The sequence below is a fragment of the Ostrea edulis genome, chromosome 9 (genome assembly GCF_947568905.1).
Source record: "Ostrea edulis chromosome 9, xbOstEdul1.1, whole genome shotgun sequence".
In the NCBI taxonomy this organism is placed as follows: Eukaryota; Metazoa; Mollusca; class Bivalvia; order Ostreida; family Ostreidae; genus Ostrea; species Ostrea edulis.
In genome coordinates this window covers 50,197,532-50,207,235 of record NC_079172.1, presented here as the reverse complement: position 1 = coordinate 50,207,235, position 9,704 = coordinate 50,197,532, and positions in this window count along the sequence as shown.

Sequence of the window (9,704 nt, the reverse complement as noted above, 5' to 3'; positions counted from 1 at the left end):
ACACTTCAGGGTACATCAGATGCGTCATCCGTCAACTCTTCAGAAACCATGCAGCCAAGCTTTAGCAAATGAAACACGTTTAATGGCAATGGGATAGAAACATTGAAGCATATGACCCCATTTCCTCTTCATACCCTAGCAATGGGACATCTGAAATTAGTGCAATCTTCAAAAACTATCTATAAACCCCTTCCCATAACATTTAAACTGATTGCGTAGGTGTAGAAACATGAGAAAATGCGAAACTCGTGGCACCTGACTGTGGTCCTGGACGACGCTGAATGAAAGTGTTCCCAAGACGAGGCTGAGTGAAAGTGTTCCCAAGACGAGGCTGAGTGAAAGTGTTCCCAAGACGAGGCTGATTGAAAGCATATCCCTCATCCCTAGAACATATGACATGTAAACTGGAGGGATTATTACATGAATAATGACTATATAGCATATTATGAGATTCATGCCCCCTGCGGGGTTAGGATATAAGCTTATAATAATTATCATGTCGGACCGTCCGTCACCCAGTCCATGTACTCCACGTCATGTGATAAGTGTCTAATGGAGAGACGGCACTTGGTGTAGTGATTATGACCACACAATGTGTCATTTAACCAAGGAAAAACACATTATTAGAAATAAATATTGATATTTGTCCAGGTCAGGGGAGACAATAGAAGCTCACCCGTGTCAAAAATAGTGCGTGGCCAAACGGTGAACCAAGAATCAATAACTCGAAAAGGTCAGAAATCTTTGTGTCGGTTCACGTGACTCAATGAAGGCGGGGCATCTGAATATCACCAGACAGAGTACCATGCATCATTATAGATTACTATCATTCAAAAAGTTTTGTACGAAAGTTTTATTAAACTCTAAAAATTCGCCACAAGAATGTACATGATGTATTGTCTCCACCTTTTATTTGTAATCCTGGATGAAAAAGTGAAGATAACGAACAAAATCCAGAACGAGGCACACATGGACCCCTGGACACACCAGAGGTGATATCAGGTGCCTAGGGGGAGTAAGCATCCCACCGAATTTTTCAGCTTACCTCCACAATTTTAGATCAGCTGTGGACTAGAAGAATACTCAGGTGGCATTACGATTAGTATTTCTCCGATGTCGTGCATGTTCAACTTCTTTCCAAATTTGGTATACGCTATCTACATGTATGAGAGAAGGGAGACGAAATCTTAGAACATCATGGCCCCCTTTCTCTGAGTCCTTGAGATTGAGGCGTTGCACCGCGTTTCCGCAAATTGGCATAATCTTTCCGCGCAAAAATAAAATACGATTCCGCATATTTTTTGTACTATTTACCAAAGAGTATTTCTTTTCTTGATTGCAATTTCGCACAGTTAACAAATGTGGACATATTTGAATATTTATTGATAAAATAACATACATGTAGTAAAACTTGCATGATAAAATCTCGATTGCAAAAGTTCCTATTTGCCTTATTTGAGAGCATACTGATAGAAAAACAAAATGCCACAACGCAGCACTACAGAAAAATGTACGATTTGAACTTACTATCACCAACACGAGTATGCTTACACTTTTTGTCCCGATGGTTGGAGTTTTTGTCCTTTGGTTCAGTTGCAACATACGCCTTTAAAATGTGGTCTGCAAAAATGATGCATCTAACATTTTGTGGCACTTCCGTTATGATGTACAGTCTTCAACTTCTTCTGGAGCTAAGAACTCCAATCCAAAGCCATTTATCAACCTCGGATGTTACTGGTATTCAGTGCTTAATCTTCTGACACCAGCTCTGTTTTAGATGAAATCTAAAACTGCAACCCTGAGTTGAACCCATCGCCACAGGTAACACACAGGTAAATTACGGAAACGTGGAGTTTAGTTACAACAGCTGTGGACTATAGAGGATATTCTGAGGAAATGTAGTCTAATGAGTTCGAGCCCTACTCGTGCCATGGCCGCGTCAAACCTAAGACTTAAGGTGGCTCATTACACTAAAATTTTATTTAATGGTTCCTTTTTAAAACACCTCGTATGAAGCATGATTTCACCATCGAAAAAGTAAGACACGATCTCGGGTATTTTATATAATTATTCATGTGTGATTTTTTCCCCAGAATGGTAAAAAAGGTGTTTTGTTTGCAAATAAGAGATTCTAGAGTTGAAATTTCGCTGTGATTTGGTGCATGATATGAATAAGTAATAAAACATTCAGGTTTTGCTACGAGGTGATGCGAGTTAATACATTCTTATCCAAATCGTTGGGCTTTGATTGGGTAAGGTCACGATAGATGAATATCAGGTGACACATGTCACGATCTGAACATCCGTTAAAGATTGTCTCGATAAAGTTCACGATTGGTCCTCGATCTCATACGATCATCACGCTCCGGGTCCCCGATTTGGAACGATCGTGTAGGTGCAGATGCGTTCGTATACGTTACTATACACCACAAGATGATGCGATACGATACGATTGTGATAGCGACGTCTTTTAGGATCAGGAATGAGGATGATCACGGTTTGAACTACGACTGGACCCTGACGGGTATATATACAGCCCGCTGACCTTTGTTGAACTACGACTGGACCCTGACGGGTATATATACAGCCCGACTGACCGTTGTTGAACTACGACTGGACCCTGACGGGTATATATACAGCCCGCTGACCGTTGTTGAACTACGACTGGACCCTGACGGGTATATATACAGCCCGACTGACCTTTGTTGAACTACGATTGGACCCTGACGGGTATTTATACAGCCCGACTGACCTTTGTTGAACTACGATTGGACCCTGACGGGTATTTATACAGCCCGACTGACCTTTGTTGAACTACGATTGGACCCTGACGGGTATTTATACAGCCCGACTGACCTTTGTTGAACTACGACTGGACCCTGACGGGTATATATACAGCCCGACTGACCGTTGTTGAACTACGATTGGACCCTGACGGGTATATATACAGCCCGTCTGACCTTTGTTGAACTACGACTGGACCCTGACGGGTATATATACAGCCCGTCTGACCGTTGTTGAACTACGACTGGACCCTGACGGGTATATATACAGCCCGACTGACCTTTGTTGAACTACGACTGGACCCTGACGGGTATATATACAGCCCGACTGACCTTTGACTTGATTATTTTTAAATATCTAGAGAGAGAACAATACAACCCACAACCACAGAGAATGTCGGAATTTGATGACAACGTGGCATTTGCAATATTACTGTATCCTTATATCATAGATATCATGACAGATCATGGGGTATCACAACGCAGCTTGATATTTATTTTGTTAAAGAGTAACCGCGATCAAGTTTCGACTCAAGTTTTTTTTCCTCGAGAAATCCAGGCCAGACCCAAAGGGGATGTCATATGATAAACAGTCACCCCATTTGAAAACCATTACCATGTTTATTATATTTGCAGACAAACTCTCTAAAGCCGCTGTGGTCTAGAGGTTAGAGCTTTCGCACCGCATTCGGGAGTCCGGGATTCGAATCCCGGCCGCGAGAGACGTAAGTCATTAAAACGGGTAGTAACAGTTTCATTGCCAAACACTCAGCATCAGGTTTGAATGTCACGGATCCTCGGAGATGATTTTAAAAACGGATGCCCCGTGTCACAGTAGTTGTGGCACGCTCAAGAACCCTCACTGCTCAATGGCCGTCAGCGCCGAGCAAAGGCCTCGATTTGAAGCCCTTCACCGGTCTTGGTGACGTCTCCATATGAGTGAAAAATTCTCGAGAGAGACGTTTAACAAGATACACCCAATCGGACAAACTGTGCATAGATGTAAGGAATCTCTTTCCAAACTTGTAAAATCTATGACCATCTTGTTTAAATTAGCGACATGACTACTATAGTACATATACAGCTAGAAAATGCATATAATCTAAAACACCCTTTCTTGGGACATATTATCTATTAATGTCTTAAGAGAGCAGTGATGAGTTGACCAAGACTAAATTCAGAAGACTGTCATACACCTTTTATCTGTCTGATTCATTGCCCGTATATTTCTGATTAGGGATAGGGAATGATACTTGTTTACTCGCACAAGGACATTTCGGGGGGAAAGAAGGTTGTTAAAATTTTTGTCACATTCTTAATCAGCAACCACAGGCGCTTGGTGTTAATTATAGCAAGCACCGCGAGCCGTCCGAATGGCCCCGGTGTCCACGCGTAGCGAGCTCTTTAAAACAAGCTCTACGACGGAGAAATTTCGAGTCCAATGAATTTTCGATATAAAAACAACAACAACAAGAATTTAACAAAAGACGGAAAAACTCCCATTACCATTCACGCCATGATATAAATGATGCAGTGACAGTTCCAAATGAGGAAAAGTTTTGTTTTTTGTTGAACAAACAAACAAACATTTGGGTTTTCCGCTACTATAGCAACCTTCCATGGTATACATGTCATGTAAAAGATTTTGAAACCAACACCCCACCATTGCCTTAAAATTAGCATTAGTTTAGCGTGGCATGCACGCACAAAGTGAAAATCAACCATGTGCCACTTAGTCTTATAACAACGAGAAATTGCACTTATATATGTTTATGTATTTGAAAGAATCTCAATGTATCGTTAACGATAATAAAGGGGTGGGGGGGGGTCTATTATGCAGTATAATTGAATATACTCTGACTGTTAGCGCTGAGTATAGACTGGACCCCTTTCAAGAGAAATTAATGGGGGTGAAACCCACTCCCCAGTGAAAAAAATCTGGATCCCCTGTGGAAAAAAATCTGGATCATCTCATATATTCACGTACCTGCGCTCGTCCTAATGGTGTCAACATCTAATATATTTATATTGAAACTCACTCACATATATAAGTACGAACTATTAAGTCTATTGGGTGATAATTCGCGTGGGTACGTGGTTGTCAATATAAACGATTTATTTGTGTAACGTTAAACGCCCGCGAATTAATAGTCAGTAAAGACTGGCATCATATGAAGTTTCTTCGATGAATGCTGTGTTTTCGAATGGAAACCGTCACAGATATACAATGTACATTAATTAACGCTACACGTTACCAGGTTCACATCCAGAGACATCTTAAAAGAGATATCACGCTCCTGCATTGAAAATGATAATCATCTGGATGATGTTGGGTGGGTGTCATATGAATGCAAGATAAACTTAAAGCCTCGAGTTCAAAACAGTTATCTTACAGGTTACAAAAAATGTACAAGTTACAATTCACAGGCTCTTTACTTTAAACCATCACAGGTCATGGATGATATTCCATCCAAATCGTACCACCAGTTCCTTAAGCTCAAATTTACAAACACAGGAATAGATGCCGTCAACATAAGCAACATTCAAGTTCAGTTGTGTATTCCAACTTAAGCTCAAGTCTACACCTAGTATTTCCTACAGATATACTTCTACTATTGCATCCAAACTTTTAAATTATTAACAAACTTCACAGTGCCTAGATATAGACCATCTTATACTTAATCCACCTACGTGTTCTTGTTCTTCATCTTCTTTCAACTATAGTCCAGCTGGACATGTCATTACTGGTGATGTTGATATGGCTGAAAATGAGGACCTCAAATCACTTATTCTAAAAGGCCCTGAATACAGAGAACCTCGGTCTTTTAATTGGCAACAGAACTTCATCTCTATTATGAATTCTGTCGAAGATTATGCCAGACGATGGGCCAAATATGAAAAAAAAGAACTTGATACATTGTCAGAATGGGTTAAATGCATAAGAGGAATATTAAAATCCCGCATTAGACATACTAAAACAAAAGTAGGTACCATCTATCCTTCTGTGTTTAGTAAACCAGAAGTGATAAAAGAATCAGATAGGTTACATGAGGAATATGTTTTGGTTCCAGCTGACAAAGCTTGTAACAACATTGTCTTTGTTTGTAATACTCATTATAACAACTTTATTTTAAACTAACTTGGCATTAATTCCACTTTTGGTAATCGTACTTGTACTCCAACTGCCCAAAAGATGAAATTCTTCAAAACCATGTTTCAGATTTAGACACATTTAATATCCCAGTCAATGGGTCGAATGAATGTGAGTTACCGTACCTATACTGGATTCCTAAACTACATAAAAACCCTTACAAAATAAGATACATTGCTGGATCCAGTAAGTGCTCTACCAAGCCCCTTTCTTTGGTCCTCACGAAAATATTAACAGCTGTGAAGGAGAAACTTCAAGCTTACTGTGCGACTACATATGCCAGAAGTGGTGTAAATCAAATGTAGATTCTAAAAATAATTCTAAAGAACTTTTAGTAAACTTGAAATCGCAAAACTTTTTCTCAAATCAACATAAAAACATATGACTTTGCAACACTTTACACCATTCCTCACGATAAATTAAAGACTAGACTTTTTTTGACATCATAGACAGTTGATTCTCCAACAAAAATGGAAAACGGAAATACTCATATCTACGGATCAATCATCAAAGAATTACTTTATCAAACAACACTCTGATTCCACGCACAAGTACTCTGAAGTTGAAATAAAAATATGCTGGAGTTCCTCATTGACAATATCTTCGTGGTCTTTGGTGGTCAGGTCTTCCAACAGTCTTTTGGAATCCCCATGGGCACGGATTGTGCTCCTTTATTAACTTGTCTTTATATTCATATGAAGCAGAATTCATTCAAACACTTCTTCGTGAGAGAAGAGAAGTAGTATCTTGCTGTGGCCTTCAATTCGACACTTAGATATATCGACGAGTTTTATCTGTCAACAATAATAACTTTCATCCATATGTCGATACGATATATCCCTCGGAGCTCGAAATAAAAGACACCATAGAGTCGTCCACTTCTGCTTCATATATAGATATTTTATTTGAAATAGACATTAACGGCAAACTGACAACTCAACTGTATGACAAACGGGATGATTTCAGCTTCTCCATCGTCAACTTCCCATATTTATGTAGTAATATTCCATTGTCATCTGCATATGTATATATATCTCAACTGATCCGATACACAAGAGCTTGTTCTGCGTATGGTCAGTTTTAGATTGAGGCAAGCTACTGACAAACAAGTTGATGGTACAGGGGTTTCAACAGTCTCGATTAAAGTCAGAATTTCCCAAATTCTATGGTCGTTATAACGATCTAGTTTGTCAATACAACCCATCATTGGGTCAACTGCTGTCTGACGTGTTTCATACCGATTGTTAGACCGTTCTTGGCACATTGATTGGTCGACAGGGTATGCTTACTCCTCCTAGACACCTGATCCCACCTCTGGTGTGTTAAGGAGTCCGGGTGTGCCAACTATCTATTTTGTATTGCTTATAGGAGTTATGGGATTAATCACTTGTTCGTTATCTTCACCTTTCACAAGTTACAAAAAACTTACAAGTTACAGTTATCTTACAAGTTAGTTATCGTACAAGTTACAGAAATCGTACAATTTATAGTCATCTTACAAATTACAGGGGTTTTTTTTTTTTTACAAGTCAGTGGGATAGTTACCTAACAGTGGGATGTGACACACCAAGCAATGTCCATGTATTTTGAAGGTGGTTCAATGTATAATGACTGCTTCACAGCAATGTTGGAGAACAAGGTCAAAAGATTGAGTTGAAAAAAGATAATGTCGGGAATTTTAAACAAATTATATTTTATTTTCCTGTACTGATTTATGTTTTGTGATATACCTTTAGAGATGTCTTTAAAGTTTGAAAATGGTTATCCCTGGGTTTTTAATGATTGCCTCTTTAGAGCTTATCATTGAAGACGAGACGTAACGAACCCAGGGGAAGATAAGGGATGCCTAAGGCTATCATTCTCCGCTCATGAGTTTGGGTTGTTCGGGGTCCCGCTGTGTGATCCCAAGGAGTTGGGGTATATTTGTCCCTATTTCAAATGTGTCATTGGATGTATAGGAACTATTTGAACTCATGTTTGAGTAAGGGTCATGCTGGTTTAATCAAATAGTAATGCAGTTTCTGAGAGGTAAAAAAAAATTCAAAAGTTAATGACGGACGTCGCACGGCGGCCTCTGGGAACCTACAGCAATAAGTCACCCGAGAGAATCAATCAGGAGATACGAATATTTTACAATCTTTTAACATCGTCTTCATACTTTTGGACATTCAGTATTGGAAGCACAATCACCATATGGTAGGTCTTTACTAAACTGTGAAATCAATGTTTCATGGGTTCAGGCTCCAGGGTGAGACTTATAAGGATAATATAGTGCAAATGCCATAAACGGGTTTAAAGCCCCAGTTTAAGGTTGATCGATCCTCATGTGATGTCATAGGTTTTTGCAAAAATCGTAATAAATTAAACTTTGCTCATGATAGAAATATATCTTTCTGAGGAATTTAATTCACTGAATAAAAAATCTGGTAAACTATTAATACTGAAAAAGTTAATATTTTTCATAGATAATCAATTATTCATGATTTTAAAAAATGTTGTGAAGGGCAATAACTCCTATGCTGGAATTTCCTCTACTGGATGTCTATCATACATTGGTTTTCTTATATCCACAATTAATCTATACATATTTATGAATTAGCAGGTTTTTTTTTTTAATAAATGTTGATATTTAGATTTTGTCATTTCAACAAGTTTTTATCTATTTTTATTATTCTGTTAACGAAAATGTGTGATTTTCTGATGTTGATGTACACTTTTGTTTTTGTATGTCTGACATCTTTAAAAAGGTGGCAACATATACATTTTCTTTGGTTATTAATTAAATTAAACTATACTGAGTGGAAATTAATACAGTTTTTCCACTTTTAGCCATTGATATTGATAAGTCACATGAGGATGAAGCTACCTTAAAGTTTATGGTTAAACGAATCGTATAGTAATGGTGAAAAATGATTTGAATCTCGAAAAAGTCTTCATCTTTACTCCTGAACATATTTCAATTATATCAAGTGCATAGTAATAGTAACTGCAAGCACATATGAAAAGTGAAGTTAACGAACAGTGATCAATCTCATAAATCCCATAACCAATACAAAATAGATAGTTGGGCAAACACGGGCCCCTGGACATACCAGAAATGGGATCAGATGCCTAGGAGGAGTAAGCATCCCCTGTCGACCGGTCACACCCGCCGTGAGCCCTATATCTTGATAAGGTAAACGCAGTTATCCGCAGTCTACGTAGATAGAAAAATACATAAGTGGATAGAGAAATAGATAATATGAACTTTTTTCCTATTTTTTGGTTTGTCCAATTGTCCTTCCTTATCTCCTGTCCACGGCTCTGTAATGTAGGGACAATAGAAGAGCTGAGACACAGGGTTACTAATCAACAAGTACTGTGTAATAACCCTGATCATTTAGCCAGAGACAAAAACAATGGTTGAAAATACATCTGTACCAACACACATTTCTGCTGGGTACATAAGTTCTTAATGAAAGAATATCAGAATTTCATGATGGGCACAAATGATACACTTACAGCACCAACATAAAGAATACAAATTTAAGAGTGGGGAAACACAGACCTTGGACACACCAGATGTAGAATCAGGTGCCTAGAAGGAGTTAACACATTCTATTGACCGGTCATACCCGCTGTGAGCCCTATATCCTGATCAGGTAAATGGAGTTATTTGTAGTCAAAATCAGTGTGTCAAGAACGGCCGAACAATTGGTATGAAACACGTCAGGCAGCATTCGACATATAACAACAGAATTTGCGAAATGCTGATTTTAAACGAGAATGTT